Consider the following 18904-nt stretch of genomic DNA (forward strand, 5'->3'; position numbering starts at 1 on the left):
GAAAGTTTTATTATACCAGTGAGCACCTTTATTTGTCTCCTCCATTCCTGTTTAGAAGTGTGCTGTTTTGTTGTCGGAAGGGATGGTGTTAGCCCAGTACAGGTACTTGTCAAGCTTTATGTGCTTATGAATTTCCTGGGTGGAGCCTTTGGTTTTGCGTTTGTGACCAGCTCCAGTGATGGCCACGTTGCTGCTGCCGCCCTGGTGGACTGTGGTCCGCAGACTGTGCGCCCAGGCGGTTTACAGCTTTTTTTAGGGGAAGGAGAACAGGTAGGGTAGTAACTTAATTTGTTGACTTAGCATTTGTGACAGACTGAATAGATCCATTGTACTGTTGTCACATCAGTTAACATTTGTTCAATAAATGAATAAACACCTCCTGGAGAGCTTTGTACTAGTGTCAAAAGAACAGCTTGCATCATAGTACTATGCTTCAGCCATCCATAATTGTTGGGTTAAGTTTGTGTTTGCAGGTGCAGTTCAGCTCAGGCTAAGATCTTACTATACTTACAGTCTTGCTTTTGCTAATGATTTACTTTTATAAGTAGATGGCCTTCCAGTTCTGTGAAAAGGATGAGTTTAAGAAGTGAAATCTTAACTCCTTAATTGGTTGTTTCATTAACACAGATTTTTAATAAGTATAAATGAGGAACCATTTAATTTTTATGTTTGTGATTCCTCTGTTTGCTTCATTAGCCTTGAGTTACCTTTTCAGTCTCTACCAGGATCTCTCCCTCCCCAACCACCTAATCTTAGTTTTATTTAGGTTGATTTTCATTTTATCTATATAGTTTATGTATATAATTTAACAAATTGGTATTTCACAATGCCTTTGAGGAAGATTAAAAGTTTTCTGTCCCTCCTCACCTTGAGTCTCTCTCAGACTCTCTTAGCAGATTTTTCTGGTATTTGTTTTCCTGTTTCTAAACAGTATGCTTACATAGTTGTTCTTTTATCAGTTTTAGACATCCTGAGATGTAAATAGTCGCTAAGAATTGAGCTCTGTTCTGCCCCTTACCACTCTTGCTGTTTCCTCAGGATTGTTGTACCATTATGATTGTTTACACCAGTATTCAGAGTTGTAGCAGGCTGAATAATGGCCTTCCTCCCCCAAAGAAGATACCTACTTTGTAGCCCTGGGAATGAGTGAATATTACTTGGAAAAGGAATTTGAGATGTGGTTAAATTAAGAATTTTTTGAGATGAGATGGTTATTTGGGTTTATCCTCCTAGGCCTTGAATATAATCACAAGGGTACTTGTGAGGAAAGGAGGAGGAGATTAGGATCTAAGGAGGAAGTAGTAGATGCAACCCCAGAAGCAAGAGATTGGAGTGATGTGAGGAAAGGATTGCAAGCCAAAGGAGGCAGGTGACCTCCAGCAGCTTCCAAAAGGCAAGAAGTCACGTTCCTTCTTAGAGTGTCTAGAAGGAGCTAGCCAGCCAATACCTTTATTCCAGTGAAACTGATTTTGGGCTTCAGGCTTCCAGAACTGTAAGAAAATAAATTTGTGTTGTGTTCAGCCACCAGATTTAAGGTTAATCTGTTAAAGTAATCATGAGAAAGAAGTACAGAAGTAGATGTTATTATGTCCATATAAATACTGTTCACCACTGTCAGATGATGAATTATATCTTTGCTGTTATGACACTGTTTTCTCTAGAGTTTATAATTATCATGTTTTTCCTTTTTTTGTTATTGTTTGTTTCAATCTGCCATCCCTGTTTTCTTTCTGCACCTTTCAGCAGCTTTTCAATATAATTTTCTACGTGGCTAAAAGAATCAGATAATCAGTCGTTTATCTCCCCTTGACCCCTGGAGTTCTCCATAATGTTGTTTCAGTCTGGAGTGATTCATTTTCTGTGAATCTGTCGTTGAATCACCCTCAAATCCTCTAAGAGACTAGCTTTCCTGATAGTATTTCGAAGTACATCAGGGTGTTCTCCCAGTTTCAGTTTTTCCTTGAACTCTGTCCCTCTGAGACAGGGTGTTTTCTAAGTTTATTGCATACCTTTGGGATTTTTCTTTGTTCTTTCATATTCACATCACCATTGTGGGAGTTCCCTTTGTCTTTCCTGTGTTGAATCTTCCAGTTTTGGGGTGGCATGTTTTGTTTCGTTTTTTTTTTTCTCCATTGGTAGAAGTTTTTACCTGCTTGGAAAGGATGTCTTTCTGTTTTCACACTTTTGGCTTTGCCTAGTTATCGGAAGACACTTTTCCTCAGACTTTGAAAGGCATTTCTTCTGTCTGTTAAGAGTCCAGTGTGGCGTTTAAGAAACCTCGTGCTGTTCTGTTCACTTTTTTTCTGCCTCTGGACGATGTGCCATGGTGTATCTTTTTCATTAGTTAGGCTAGTACTCATTGGCCCCTTTCAAATTGTAGATTTATTTTCTTCAGTGTTTTTTTTCCTTCTCTGTCTTATTCTCTTATTCTTTCTGGAACTCCTGACATGTGAATCTTGGACTTTCTGCATTGATCCTCTAGTTTTTGTGGGTTTTCCCCGCTTCTGTTTTCCATCAACTTTACATTTTGTTTCTTTTTGTGAGAGTTCCCCACTTTTGTTTCCAACTCTTTCACTGGTATTTACAAATCCGATTATTTTAAAAAGCTTTTTGTGGTATATTCCTTTTTCAGCAACCTCTGTTTTGTAGATTGGAGTATCTTTGAGAGGATCAATTCTAATCTTGGCATTCTGTTTCCTTTGCTATCCTTCCTTTCTTGTGTTAGTAGACTGCAGTATCTGATGATCCTGTTGTGAGATGCTAACAGGGGATTGGAAGGGCGGTGTTCACTGGCAGAGCGAATCAGCTGGTGGGCTCACTGTAAGGTGATGAACTGGGGACTCTCAGTGTCTCAACAGAAGGAACCGCGTTCAGAGGGAGTTGGGGGGGGTGCGTGTCGTGTCTTAAGCCTGGCTGCTGACATTCTGAGAGCCAGGCAGGTCAGCTCACGGTTGACTATGCATCCTTTCACTTGGTCTCATTTTCAGTTACTTGGCCTTCAACCCAACCCATTTCTCCTCTGGTTCAGTTTCTTCAGAAACTAGTTCTCTCCTTGAGAATTAGACTTCTCTGCATCTTAAGTAGATGCTTCAACCAACAGCCTTATTTTGAATCTCATGTCTCACTCTTGTCTTTTCCTGACCCCTGGCACCGTCTGCTTGCCTCTTTGGCAACTCCCTCCGCATGCTCTTAGTTTTCAATTTCCTTTATTTGCTTAGTTACGTCTTTCCATTTTCTAGCACATTTGTTGTTGTCTTCTGCTGTTTGCGCACATGTTCTTTTGTTCTTAGTGTCTCAAGCTGTTTTTATTCATTTATTGTCATTTTAGTAGACTCTAAAGGGGAGAGATGAATGAAGTGTTTTGAATCTCTGTATGTAACAGGTAGATCATTAAACATCCTCTGTGTGCCAGGACACTTAATAATCACTTTCTCTGTCTTGGAATAGGAGAATTCACAGTAGTATTTCTCATTCTTTTAGTGTAAAGGTAGATTTAATTGTTTTCTCAGATTTAAATTCTAACACTGTGTCCTTTTATTCTCAATATACTAAGCCTACAGCAAAAAAAGAGAGAAATTAAGATACACTGTTTTCAAACCAAATTTTAGACATTAAGGAGTCAGCCAAAATGGGTGAAGTTTTAAAAAATTCACTATTACCATTTTTAAACTTTGAAATGTATTCTGATACATTAAACTCTACAAGGACCAGTTCTTTATTTACTGTGATACCTTTAGCGCCTGCAGCAGTGTCTGCATGCGAAGTAGCTGCTCGTGAGATAATTTGTTGACTAAAGTCATATGTGAAACTTAATCACATTTTAAAAATATCAAAAGAAAGCTTTTGCTCTATTAGAGATGACTTTTACTTTTTTTTCCAACTCCTAAAATCACTTAATTAATTGAAATATTTGTCTCAAAGTAAATAGGATAAGATTGTAGTCAGTTACTGACTGCAGGGCAGCTGGGTTCATAATTTTCTCCTGGGAACATCACTTACTCCTGAAACCAAGACAGAATTAAGGGAGTGATAGTTTTTCTCTGTTTTTCATCCGGAGCATTCATCCCCTGAAACTAGTTCTGTACATTTGTTCACTTAGTGCTAGGGTGCCTCTGCCTGCCTCTGAGATCTTGTCTGTCATCTCACCCTTGTGTTCCATGAACATGCACAGTCTTGTACTTGTTGAAGGCTTTAAGCTTGCTGTTTTAACCTGGCATATCTTAAATTTTTGCATGACTTTAGGTAACCCACTCCAGTGTTCTTGCCTGGAGAATCCCAGGGATGGAGGAGCCTGGTGGGCTGCCATGTATGGAGTCGCACAGAGTCGGACACGACTGAAGCGACTTAGCAGCAGCAGCAGCAGCAACTGCGTAAATTGAGTCCCCTCCCAAGTCCAAAGTGTACTCAGTGTTACCTGCTTTTCCCCCTCCTTTTCCCCATATTATTATATGAAATAATCTTACTATTTGTTTGTTTATTGTGGGCTTCCTCTCAAGTTTATAAAATTTTCATGCATGAGGCAGTGAACTCGTTTCTTTATTTTTACTATTTTTTTCTTAACATCTTGAGTAGTCTCAGGTATGTAACAGTATTTGGCACTCAGTGGGCATTTGGTAATTATTTGTTGAATGGGTAGATAAATTGTGCAGTGTTTTCATATGTCATCCCATTTATTCAAATATCTGTAAAACTTCACTTTTTATTTTACCCAAGGTATATATTTGTGCTTTTATTTAATAACAAGATACAGCCAGCTAAAAAGAAGTTAATAGCATTTGTATCATTCTAATCAGCTTTGTGAACCAGTAAAATGTTCAGCTGGTAAAGAATCTGCCTGCACCAGGAATCAAATCCACATCTGCACTGGCAGGCGGATTCTTACAAAAAAAAAAAAAAAGAATCTGCCTTTAATGCAGGAGACCCTGAATTGATTCCTGATCGGGAAGATCTCTGGAGAAGGGATAGGCTACCCACTCCAGTATTCTTCGGCTTCCCTGATGGCTCAGCTGGTGAAGAATCCACCTGCAATGCAGGAGACCTGGGTTTGATCCCTGGGTTGGGAAGATCCCCTGGAGAAGGGAACAGCTGCCCACTCCAGTATTCTGGCCTGGAGAATTCATGGACTGTTTAGTTCATGGGGTCACAAAGAGTCGGACTGAGTGACTTTCACTTCCACAAAATGAGACCCAGAAAAATACCCCAAGTCGTACAAGCTGTTACAGACCATGCTGCTGTAAAAGACGCAAATACACAGCGGCTCCCCAGTTGGAAGCTTATTTCTCTCATAGCCAGCGGTGGTAGAGAGGAGTCGTAAATGGATGAGCTGCTTTTTCCCAGGGATCATCCAGCACCCTGGGTTTCTTCTTTGTCCCTTTCCGCAGTGTGTTGCTCTTGTCTGCATGGCCAGGTCTGGGTCACATCTGTGCTTGTTCCTTGCGAGGGAGCCAGAGAGAGGAAGACAGGGAGCTTTTTTTAAGGATGTGACATGGGAATGTTACACTTATATCCCATTGTTCAGAGCTTGGTCACATGGCCTTAGGAGAGCCCAAGAAATGTAATTTCTACTTTCCTGTTAAAACTGTGTGCATGGTTTTGCTGGGGGTATGGGTGAGGGGCTGTGGGGAGTATCCGGGTGTTCTGTTACTAAGAAGAGGAAAGTGGAAGTGGCCACTTGCAGGGTCTGTGTGCCTGTTACAGCTTGTCATTCTTGGCAGTGTCACTCCCGCCTGTTGTCTCCTTAGTTCAGTGCTCTTTCTTTCCTACCTACCTCATCTGCACCTTTAACATTAGATATTTTCTTCAAGGCATAAAAAAGTTAAAAAATGTTACTGTAATTTTCATTGTCAGATAAAATGTTGATTATTTGCAGAATGGAATAGGTTCTAGAGTAGTAACAATAAAAATCTTCTAAAAATTAAAATTAAATCTCTTTAAAATTAGAACTTTTGGTTGTGTCTTGTTTGAAGTGGGGTTGAGTAGGCCTACATCTCATTTTTTAGAGGTGTGACTTCATCTTTCCCAGTCATGAGTGCCCTGTATAGCTTGGTTAGAATTGGGGAGATTATCTTTCTGGTTTAGTAAGGGTTTGAGGGAAATACGCCAACTTAGATCTTGGTTTTCATGCTGGTTAGTTAGGAAAGAGCCAGTCTGTGCCACCCCCCAGCCCGCCCGCCTGCCCGCTCCTAGCCATTATAGGTGGCTTCATAGTTTTAGGACTCAGTTAAATGTGAAATGAGGTCGGATAGATAATATTAGATCTATACAATGAAATATGAAGTGCTGTCTCCTGGGGGCAGGAACCAGAGGGGTGGTTGGTTCCCTGAGAGGCTTTGCAGCCCATTAGAAAGAGACCCAGGGAGGAGAGCACTCCCTTTTTTTGCTGTGATGGATGTATGAGAATGTATCTGGAGTTGCTGTATTCACTCAGTCCCTTCCTTTTCCATCTTCTGTTTTGAAATATTTTAAGCCCACAAAGAAGTTGAAAAATAAATTTGATAACCATTCTTTATTTTATTTATATTCACAAATTACATTTTGCCACATTTGCTTTATCTATACCTGCACTTTGGCCTCTAAATTTTTTGAAAGTAAATTAGAAACAACATGTTGCTTTACCCCTAAATAACTCAGCTTTTATCTCAAGAACAGGAATATTCTCTTACAACTACAATACCATTATGTTACCCAAAAAATTTGGCAGAAATTTATTCAGAAATGCTCTCTATTACACAGTGCATTTTTAAACTTTCCCAGCTGACTTAAAAATCATCCTTAAATTTTTTTTTTCTTTGTTTTCAATTCAGGATCCAGTAAAAGCATTCGGTTAATTTTGAAGAGTCAAGGCCTATTATAAAATACCTCATTTTCTGGATTTCACCAATTGTTTCCCATAAGGAAATCCATGCTAAACATTTCGGGCCAGATCACTTGGTCGTGTAGTATATGCCAAATCTTGCCCGAAAAGGACCCTATTTCCCTCTTTTGTATCAATAAGTAAATCATTGATGGCCCTTGCCTGAGGCAGTTAATATGTTGGTGGGTGCAGAACAATAAGTGAAGTGCTAAAATGTTTGAAAATTCTGCTTGACTCAAAACATACCACCTAGAAATCTGATCATATGAGATACGGGTCTAACCCTGGGGCGCAGGACCTTCTGCGTTTGTGCAGAATGGTTGCTTGTGTGGGTTAGATCCTGTGCGGCAGCCTTGTGTCTACTTAAGGCGTTTGTGTTAAGTCCCTTCTTAACTGTGTTTTCCACACATTCATCAGATAAAAGAACCTGAGTTCTGGTTGTCCAATACCAGAGTATCAGATCCAGAAATTTGTTGACATCTGATTGAGGGTTGTTTTTTTTTTTTTTTTTAGTATTTTTCATGTGGACCATTTTTACAGCCTTTATTGAGTTTGTTACAGTATTGTTTCTGTGTTTTATGTTTTTTTGGTTTTTTGGCCAGAAGGCATGTGGGATCTTAGCTCCCTAATCAGGGATTGAACCTGCACTATCTTCATTGGAAGGCAAGGTCTTAAACCAACTTGACTGCCAGGGATGTCCCTTGAGTTTTTGTTGTTTTTCTTTCTGTTCTATTAGTTTTGTAAGCAAATAGGGCAAATAAATTGTCTTCATGGGAATGAGGATGGGGTAAGAGGAATAATATGGTATAGAAAAATCTTTTTTTATTGTTAAACCAAAAATGGGTATTTTGGTTTGTGAGTTAGAATACTGTTGGTGTTTTGACTGAACCTGGGCAAACTTCAGGAGATGGTGAGGGGCGGGGAGGCCTGGCATGCTGCAACCCATGTGAGATTGATTGCATGGGTCGCACAGAGCCGGACACAACTGAGCGACTAGACAGCAGCGCCGTCTGTCTTCCCAGTGTCGTGTGTCTGTCCCGCAGCGCTCGGTGCCCCCTGCTGGGCGCGGAGCGGCAGGGGTGTCTGTGCAGCCCTCTTCTGGTGGGTTCTTCCTGCTGAGCAGCTGTGTGTTGTGATTCCGCTAAAGATGTTGTTAAAGTGTTTCTGTGCTTACTAAGTTTTCTGTTCGTGTCTGACTCTTTGCAGCCCCTCTTGGAATTCTCCAGGCCAGAATACTGGAGTGTGTTGCCATTCCCTTCTCAACGGGATCTTCCCAACCCAGGTCTCCCACATTGCAGGCAGATTCTTTACCATCCGAGCCACCAGTGAAGCCCAGGAATACTGGAGTGGGTAGCTTATGCCTTCACCAGTGGATCTGCCTGACCCAGGAATCGAATCGGGGTCTCCTGCATTGCAGGTGGATTCTTTACCAGCTGGGCTACCAGAGAAATTAAGTTTTCTAATTAGTCACCTCTTAAACTGGACTAAGTTTGGTGACATTGCATTTTTTTAGAAATCGGCAAAATTTAGTTACTTAGATTGAAATCTTTGTTTTATCCAACAACGGAATTGAATTATACGACTCAGAAAATCAACAAGCATTTCTTGTTGTATTTATCAAAACAAAGTCTTTGAAACAGTGTGTAAAGTGCTTTAGTTAAACAAATAGCTGTGTTGACACCCAGTGGAAGATGATGCTCTAAACTCATTGTTAAAACAGACAGACAGACACATTGATATGACCGACAAACATAATGGGGAGAGTGCCGTCGCCTTGGAAACCCTGGAAGTGCCGTAACAAAACTCAAGAGAATTTTGTCAGGAAACCGTGCAGATGAGAAACAGTGAAGAAAGTCCTTACTGGCTGACTTGGGTTCATTTATGTGGTTGAGAAGCCCTCTTAGGGTGTGTGATAAAGAGACCTACTTCGAGCAGCTAAAGCTAGAATTGAAAGTGGTTCATGGGGCAGTTGGTGAGATATTTTGTACTTGAAGCTGGATTAAAAACTGAATGATAAATATGAAAAGTGATCAGATGCTGAGCCCAGAAATAAAATGGAATAAATCTTGTTTAACTGGTGTCCTTACCATGGTCTTATCTGGAAGCCACCTACTTGGATATATGTGCTGATCAGACATACCCCCTGCATTCTGTTTCATTTATTTAGTAAACTTAAATAGTACTCCTTAAAAACAAAAACAAAAAAAGCAGTGATACAGACCGGTTCTTACCAAGGAGAGTGTGACAAGTGGAGAGGGGTTGACTCCCTGTGGTTGAAGGAGAGAGACTGACCGAGAAGCTCAGTGCTGGAACTCTCTGCTCTGATGCTCCCTTCTCGGCTTTGTAATCCTGCTTCCCGACTGCGCATGACTGGGTCGACAAGCTGACTAAGGGTGAGGTGTGGCAGATAGCTTCTAGAGTGGCCCCAGTGACCCTGCCTCCTGGTACGCATGGCCTGTGTGCCATTCCCTCCCCTGAGCATGGCTGGACGTAGTGACTTGCTTCCACAAGTGTGGCAGAAGTGATGGGATGTCACCTTCAAGGTTAGGTTATGAAAGGGCTTTGGGTTCCACGTTGGACTGCTGCTCATTTACTCTGAGGGAAACCATCTCCCATTTTGTGAGCTTCCCTATGTAGCTTGTGCAGCAAGGAGCTGGTGTTTCTGGCCAGCAGCCAGTGAAGACCTGACGGCTTGCCAGCAGCCGTGTACATGAGCTTGGTTTACGAGCCAATTCTCCTTCCACCAACCTGCATCGAGCTTTGAGATGACAGCGACCCTGGCTCACACATTGCTGCCTTTTGAGAGATCCTGAGTCAGTGCGCACCCCCCAGCACACCCAGGTTCTTGATGCCAGTTTGTTGTTTTAAACGGCTAAGTTTGAGGATGATTTGTTAGGCAGCAGTTGAGAGCTATCAATAATGTAGGAAGTAACCATGTAAACATCTCCCCATCCTTAAAGATTTTAATTTGGTTTTCTGAATGGTTTTTGATTGAACCCAGTACAGTTCCCAGTGTTGCATAAATGTAGACCTTTCTCTTTAAAGTTAAATACACGAGAAGATAGACATAGACTCAGTCTAAGAGAAGGTGACAGATTTATTGCAAGAAATAAGAGAAAATGTTGAAACTTAAAGAAAAACTAGTTAGTATTCTCAAGGAGACTCATGAGCATTTGAAGAAGTATCAGAGCAGAAAAAGTTCTCTGGTGAAATATGCGATTCTTAACCTATTGACTCTTCGGAGCTGGGTAGCTGCAGGGCTCTAGAAATATTCTTGCAACTCGGGAAATAGATAAAGGTGAGTAATGTGGACACAAATATAAGAAACACAAGTAATAGATTTCCATTTAGAATGAGAGTTCAGAGTGAAAAGTCAGAACAGATCAAAAGGGTTCAGGGACATACTTTACATTTGTTGAGCACTTAGTGTATACCCTGTGTTGGGCAAGTTGAAACTCATTAAAAATTGCCTACACAGCTTTCATGTGGTAGGACCTGTTAATATTACTCTTTTACAGATAACTGAAGTGCATACCAAGCAAAATAAGTGGGATCCACACCTAGAAATAACCTAGTGGATTTCTAAATTTTAGGGTGTGGAAATAAATAATACAGGTATTGAGACAGGAAGGAAGGTGTATCAGGTAGACATCGAGTTTGTCTTCTTTATGCTAGAACTATTCAGTTAGTGGTAGCCACTAGCCTCAGGTAGCTGTTAAATTTAATTCATTTTATTCCCTCAGTTTCACTCCTCTCAGTTTAAGTATTCAGTAAATAGCTGTGTGGCCAGTGGCCACCATGTTGAACAGTGCAGAATAGAACATTTCTGTGATCAGAAAGCCTTGTTGAACTATGCAGGAGTACCTTGTTGAACATGGCCGAGCCATTTTCCCATGGGACTTAACAAAGAGATGTATTCATAAGGGGCAATGACAAAGGAGAGCAGTGTAGCCTTAGGTTAATTTAGCTTGTGTTTCATAGTCCAGAACAGAGTTGTGAAAAGCTAGACTGTAGCATTTTGCCTGACTAAAAACTTGGGGGGCCCTTCTCTGGTTCCCTCCTTTGATCCAAACCTGCCTACTCAGTGACTTTATTGAAAGGTATAAGATCAGAAAGAAGAGAGTGCTGAAGCTCAAGGGAGCAGCTAGGCTTCTGACATGAAAATGCTCTCTTCCTCACTTTTGCTGTGTTGGTGAAAACCAGTGGAGTGGCATCTAGAGAAAGTAGAGGAAAGCTGTGTAACCTGAGAATCTTTGGTTGGTGAGACTGTCCTTCACATAGGGCAACAAAATAGCATTTTTCATGCTTCTTGTGACTCAAAGTGTATCACTCAAGTGCTTTTCTTGGGAAAAAGTACTGCTCTCTCAGTGCACCCAGCCCCCTGAGAAGTCAACGGCTCAGTAGCATAGTGAGTCAGCTTAAGTGTTTGCTTAACCCTCTGGTTCCCACAATAACCCAAGACATAGATTCAGTAAAAGTAAGGGGAGATCTTCATCTATGTCAGACATAAAGAGGATGCCCTCTGTAAACCACATTTCAGACTGTCAGAGCACTGATTTCAACCTCTCCAGCTTAGCTCCAGAGCTGCTTCTCCTGACAACTGTAGAATAAAGCCACAGAAAATAACTTTTATTTTAAGGATGCCAATCCACTGAAACCATTTCTGTTGAAATCACCCCAGAAATCTGCATGTCACCAAATCCAACTTTAATTTCTCAACCTTTGCTTAATTTCTGTGCACTTTGGGACACAGTTCATCACTGTCTCCTTTATATCTCCTCTTCCTTCCCTAAGCTGTCAAATTTGTCTAGCTTCCTAGATGACATTTCCACTTATGTGTCTGGTCGAAATCAGCACCACAGATGGAAAATGGAATTCTGGGCTCCTTTCTTACTCCAGACCTACTCTTTTCCTGGTGTGTGTCTCCTCAGTAAATGGCACTGACTCTTCCATTGGATGCGGTACTAAAACCTTGGAATCATCCTTTGACACCTCTTTTGAGACCTCAGCAAGTTTTGCAGTGCTGTCTTCAGAATGTATTCTGAATTCATCCACTTCTCTGGTTGCCACCTGAGTTCAGACCATCGTTATCTCTTGCTTAGGCTACTTCAATAACTTAAGAACCAGATAAGGGTTTTAAAACAAATTTAAAGCTCTTCAGTGGCTTCTTATCACTGTTATGACAAAGTCTTAGTCCTCCCTTGGCTTGTAGGCTGAATATGGTTTGACATCTGTTAAATGTGCCATCTCTTCTACCGCCTTGTTCTGCATTAGTCTCATCAACTCATTTCTACTTAGATCCTCTGCTTGTAATGCTTATTCTTGTAAGTTAGGACGACTGATTCCCTGTTCATTTTGGTTTCTACCTAAGTCATCTCAGAGAGGCTTTTTCTTACTACCCCACTGTGTTTGTATAGTACTTAGCACTACATTTTATATTTATCTTTTCTTTGTATAATATGCCCCCATCTCTAGAATCTATGGTCCATGAGACTGGGGATCTTTTGGGCTGCCTTATGAACTCCTGTATCCCTAGCACTTAGAAATGCTGCCATAACCTGGAGTGTCCAGCATGTATTAGATGAAGAAATGACTGTTAAGAATTTGTTGAAGGAATGAGCAGAACAACAAAAATGTACACGATTTATTAAAAAAAAAAAAAAAGATCAGTTGTCAGAGGAATAAACTTTTTGTTCAGCTAAGTGGAGAAAAACTTTAATGTTTAATTCTCTTTCAGTGAGATCCATGAAAGAAATTGCATATTTGAAAATGGAATCGTGAAATTAATTTCAAATTTTTGAGAAATGTGACTATAATTGTTTAAACAGTATAGTAGAAACAATGATTACAGTGTAAATACAATTGAAAACAAGGTCAGGGAATTATCACCTTGTGCAGACTAATCTAGAACCGAGAAGAAAGGTTTAAGACAGGAAAGATGAGCAAAAAGAACATTCTGAGCTAATTTTTTTTTTTTTTTAGTAATATGATATATCCCTTTTGGTTCAAGAGTTTTCATGAAATCATTCTTGACATAATCTTTAACTTAGCTGATGGAACTTAGCTTTTTTCTTTTACCTGAAGTTGGACCTACGAGTTATGTTGTTGTTTAGTTGCTAAGTCGTGTCCCAACACTTTGTGACCTCATGGACTGTAACTTGTAACTTGCCAGACTCCTCTCTGTCCAAGGGATTTCCCAGACAAAAATTGGGGTGGGTTGCCATTTCCTCTTTGGGGTGACTTGCCATATAGATGCTGTTAAATAAAACCTAATGTAAGGTAAATATCTGTCTACTGATGATAGCAAGATTAATACATTCAGCCAGCCTGAGAAGCAGGACATTGTGCTTGCTTTCATCTTCAGTTCTCCACACTTCAGCAGTGATCAAGCCTTGCTTTATATACTTCATAAATGGATTTTAAAGTCTGAAGACTTCTGTCCTCTCTTTTGCCTCCATGCTTTAGTTTCTTCATTTCTTAAATGGATATATTAATATAACCAGTTGGAGAGGTTTGTTGTGAAGATTAAATACTTAACATAAAGTGAATTTCAAATGTTGGCTCCTTTTGATAATATTGTTACAGTGCTAATACTAATTCACTTGGGTCATAGTCATCACATACCAGGATTTCTGGAATGACTCTGGGTTTGTCTCCAGACTGCCCCCTGCTTACTCTTCTCCTAATTCCCAGCCTATATCAGCCGTGAGTAATCTAAGGTGCATATCTTTCCAGTGGGCTTCCTTTTGTCATTGGAATAAAGTCTGTAATGTTTTTTCTATCATAAAGTTCTCTAACTTCTTTCTCTAAAATATTCTGCCTCTTTATACCCAGTCTGTAGGTGAGCTGAAGGAATCCTATCAGAAAACACATTTGCTCTGGTTGTGAGTCTGCTAAGACCTGTCCAGTGAAGTGCTTCCTGGTTCTTACAGATGGCTGTAATAATCCTAGTTTGTAAAGATTTTATAGATTAGCAACCAGATAACCATTCTGGTTGTAAAAGTATCTTCATACATGCGAAGATGCAGGGGCTTCGTGCAGTACTGCTTGTTTGTGTGATCTCAGTGAGGAACTAGAATCTATTTTGATAAGGCAACTTAATGAGATGATTTGTTTAGTGGACTTAATTATGACTTCCTTAAAAGTTGGTGAACATCTAATAAATATGGTAACTAGGTTTAGAATGTTCAATTTAGAGCTCTCCTTTCAGACATTGTATGTAACATTCATACACCAGGGCTTGTTTGTTAAGATCACCCCTGTAGACTAAATGTGTTAGCAACTATTTATCTTTCTGTTCTTTGTTGCAGGAGGGTATGGTTCCATTCCATTTTATCCAAACATGATATCAGATTATCCAGGAACAAGTTAAAAAGAAGGGAGACTGGTTCCAGAACACATCTCTGGAAATTACACTATGGACCCTGACTCTCGTGGCAGCTTTACAATGTAGGTTCTGTGTGAGCATCGACAGCCAGTGGTCTTTATGGAGCTTATCTCATAACATGTTCTGGTTCACTGAGGCAGGGGCAGAGGAAAGGCTTATTATGTAGGCCGCTAGCACTTTATGTTGTTCTTGGAAATCATGGTGTAATTTGAGGGGGTATTTGGACTAAGATAGGAGTACCGGATCCTGTTATCGGTCAGCTATGCTTCAGCCTGAGGCCTTGTAAGTGTCTCTGCAGAGAAGCAGCAAGCCAGGCAGTTGCAGGACTTTGTTCCTAGCTTGGCCTTTAGCCTCAGGCTCCTGGGAGCTATGCTGGACCACTTGAAGAACTTTTTTACTTAGACTAGGATTCCGCAGAATAGTCTAGAAACGAATAAGGCTAAATTCTTGTTTCTGCTTCATGCAACAAAGCCTAGATCCCAGCCCATGTCTTTTTTTTTTTTTTTAACCAGTGTGCCTAATGTGTGCCTTATTCAAGGCTCATTTCTTTGCATTTACTGCTGTTTAGCCCTGAAAGCAACTTTGAGGTTGTCTTTTTAAGATGAGGAAACTAAGTCTAAGGTGCTGAGTTACTTCCTCAGGGTCATATGGACAGGAGAAGTAGTGATTTGATAGTAGGGAAATGACCATCTAGCATCTGGTCACTTGCTGCCCAAGTTCCCTGCAGATGTGGCCCCAAGAATGGGGTACAGTTGTGCTAGGATAACAGTGCCTCAGTCCTTGAAGGTGGGTGCTTGAGTGCAGATGGGAGCAGCCTCCCCTCCGCTCGGTGCTAACGTTCTCTGGCTGGAGGGAGGAGGTGGTGCACTGGCTGCAGCAGTGAAAGTCTTGTGTCAGCAGGAGTGCTCACGGCCTTTCAGATGGTAGTGATCTGCCCTAGTCAGTGCCAGGCAGGAGAGGAGTCAGGAAGGGAGAGGAAGAAATGGTTGGGGTCTGCTCACCCCAGGAGCGGGTAAGCAGGTCATGTCATACTCAGCCCTGAGAAGCAAGCAATCATAAGGGGATGGCACACACTTAGCTTTCCCTTCGGAGTGCTGAAATTAAATGTTCTTAAGTTTTGAACGCATCAAATTTGTGGGAGGAGTGTCCTGACCTTGAGGGGAGAATATAATAAGAACTTTGAGCTCCCTCTAGAGGTCAACAGAGAAAAGGAAACATCATAGTGGTCTGAAGGGAAATAACTATACTTAATGCTTGCCAACACTTTATCAAGAAACTAGCATTTTATGGCTGCATTATCCAACAAAATACTTTTTTATACTGGGGAGGAATTAGTTACCTTTGGGAAGAAATCTGGGTGAATTATATTCTAGTTAGCTATGTGGGGCCAATCCTGAAGTCCAGTGTTTGCCATATAGGTTGTATTTAATGAATAGAGGAGAAAAGATTGTAAAAATTGGTCATGTTTCCAAACAAGATAACATGCTTCTTAATGAGAGCTCTAATTGTTGAAACTGGATCAAAATGAGAATTCACTTCTGTGCCGTTACGGTGCCAGAATGTTTTGACAGCAGGCCCCTGACTGTAACAGAGAGTAGTTTGCTGCTATGTGTTAACCCCGTCTCCCCAACATCTGAAAAGAAAAAAAAAACAGTACCTGAAGTTTAGAATTAAGAAATCCAGGTTGTTGGCTAACACACACAGTTTCTTAACTTCTAGAACCTCAGCTGACCAAATGAGAATCTGTTCTAGGATATAAATCTTTGTTGTTGTTTAGTTACTAAGTCGTGTCTGACTCTTTCGTGACCCCATGGACTGTAGCCTGCCGGACTCCTCTGTCCATGGGATTTCCCAGGCAAGAATACTGGAGTGGGTTGCTATGCCCTCCTCTAGGGGATCTTCCCTACCCAGGGATTGAATCCGTGTCTCCTGGATTGGCAGGTGGATTCTTCACTGCTCTGCCACTGGGGCATATAGAAACCTTACTCATGGTCAGTTATTCCAAGGATGAGAGTTAGTTATGGTGCTAATCTTTCTTTTAGTTATTCCTTTTGTTTTCAGTATGTTTATACTTCAGAATTAAGAGTTCAGTTCTTAAAATTTAGTATGTAACTATAGGATAAAAGAGTTAGAAGTCATTTCTAATTTGTGGTGATATTAAGACTATCTGAAAGTTTACATTAAAAAGAATATTCCAAAATTTCTCAAAAAGCAGAAGAATAGGAAAATGTCAAAGGGACCCAGGAACCAACCTGAAAGAGTTCTCAGTGGCCAAATCTGGAACAGTTTGAGCAGCACAATAAATTACATACTATTAGATTATAACCCAAAGTATGACATTAATACCTGTAAATTCCTACTGATAAATGATTGGTTGGCTAAATAAATGAGGGGGAAGAGACAAATTTCCCAGACGAATTCTAGATAGTTTAGCTACTTCCCCTCAAATAGATGGAGCTTGGTTAATGCATATACACTCAGTCCCTTTAGTGATTTCCTTCTGGAGTACCTTAAGAGGGTGAAGTGACTGGTGGAGAAACTTTGCAAACCATATCTTGGCCAGATGATCTAGGTTATCATCAGTAGGTCATACTGGTAGGATATCCCCTTGCTACGGTGTGTTAAAATGGTATCTCATCTCTGATCTTTCTGCCAGTAAGTCCCATAATTGCAGCCTGGCCTTCAGGAAAACACATTGCAATCTCACTTGAGATACTTGCTGCAGGGTACCTAACTAGTACTCTTCAGAACTGTCAAGGTCATCAGAAACAAGAAAAGTCTGATAAATTGTCACAGACCATAGGAAGCTAATTGCAGTATCCTGGAGCTGAAAAAGAACACTAGGAAAAATAAAATGAAATCTGAACAAAGTGTGGACTTTAGGTAATCATATGCAAGTATTAATTCCTTAGTTTGTGACACATGTAGCATAGTAATGTAAGATATAAACAGTGGGAGAAGCCTCCTGAGAGTAGGTGGGAATACTCTGTACTGTCTTTGCAAGTCTTCTGTAGATCCGAAACTATGCTAAAATAAACTTCCAGAAGCCAAAAAGATCCAGCTCAATTAACTCTTGTGTTATTCAGCTTTTGTTCTGTGACATTGGAAAAATGGGGAACTTTGCCGCTTTGTGTATATGTATTGAGCAGTCTCTGACTTTGTGTAAAAGTGAGGAAGATGCCATTTCCTGAAGTTGTGTGATGACAGATGACAGGAGAATCTCTGGTGCTTCCCTGCACGTTGAGCCGAGCAACTTCATTGTCTGGGTTCCATTCCTATTTCACCATCAAGTAGCTTAGAACTAACTGGAAGTAAATCACTATTGTTAACTAGTTCCACATTAAATAAAGAAGTAGTAAGTCTGGGATCCATTTTTGTCAGTGTGTGATCTTCAGTAGAGATCCTGGTCCTGGGTAGAGCTATGCAGCTTTTGCAGAAGGGTTGTCCTTTCAGTCTTTAATTTCAGATATTAGATGTTCATGCATCCTAATAAAAGCTTGCTATTTTCCTCCACCCATTATTCTGTTTTCTTCCTCCCTTAAATATGTTGATTTTAAGTATCTGAGTTGTGTACATGCCCTAAGACATTCTCTGAAGAGATCATCTATCCATATTTCTTTGCAAACAAGAAATTTGAAATTCATAAAGATTAAATGACTTACTCATAGTCAAATTATTACTTAATAGCAGAGCTGAGACTGTTTCCCCAGGTGTCTGGTTGCTCTTGCCTAGTAATGGTTAATGAAGAGCCAGAGCTTGTAGTGAATATGGAGGAGGATTAGAGCAAAATGTGAAAGGACATTGGCAGAGTAAGAACATTTGATGTTTCTCATATATTCTTTAACTTTTTAAATAATTTATAAAGGCATAGTGACTATACATTAAAAAATTTGGGGGGCATTATTTCAGTAGGATGACTTCTGGAACTGATCAAGTTCCAAAGGAATGAATGTTTTGTGGCTTCTGATATAAATTATGGAATAGCTTTCTACAGTAATAATTTATACTTTTGTCTACAATGTAGGCAGGTAACCTGCATTGTAGATAAAAGTATAAAGTGACTGAGCACATAGAGCAAATAACAGGCTTATGAACAATTTGTATTTTCTCTCTAGGAGATAGAAAATGGTGTCTTATTAAAAAATGTATTTAGTTTAATTTGAGTGGCTGTTTCCTTATGTTTTACTAGTATTCTTCTTCTGTGAATTGTTTTGCTGCATTGTAAGAACTGTTTCTAAAAATACAAGTGTTTTTCCTAGTCCATTTGGCTTCTATTTATTTATATAAAAATAACATTTTTCTTTTATTACACTTGTAGATTGTAATCATTCGGTGTAGCTCTACCTCACCAGAATTCTAATGTGAATTAATGCTTTTTTTAAAAAACTTTCCCTGATGGGGCACATAGGGAAGGGCTGAAGGAACTAGGAGAGGAAGGAAGGTATTTCAGGCAAGGTAGACAGTGTATCCAGGGTAAAGAAGAGGTAGTGAGGCTGGGCTTAAGTACATAAGTGGGAGGTGTAAACATGAGCTTCACTGGAGAATGTGGTGAGTGCTGTGGTCCTAGGAAGTAGGTTGGTATGCTTAAGGGAAGGGTTAATATTATGGAGAAGATGGAATGCCACTCAGTACTTCACAGATCTTGTTGTAATCCTTAGAGGACC

The 18904-nt window shown here is 40.3% G+C and overlaps 1 protein-coding gene across 2 annotated transcripts in view; it reads left to right on the top strand.

Annotated features, from left to right (window-relative positions):
* PPP2R2A (protein phosphatase 2 regulatory subunit Balpha) overlaps positions 1-18904 on the top strand; it is an 80930-nt gene that overhangs the window by 18824 nt on the left and 43202 nt on the right. The gene's annotated exons all lie outside the window — the stretch shown is intronic.

The sequence above is a fragment of the Muntiacus reevesi genome, chromosome 10 (assembly GCF_963930625.1).
Source record: "Muntiacus reevesi chromosome 10, mMunRee1.1, whole genome shotgun sequence".
Classification (NCBI taxonomy): domain Eukaryota; kingdom Metazoa; phylum Chordata; class Mammalia; order Artiodactyla; family Cervidae; genus Muntiacus; species Muntiacus reevesi.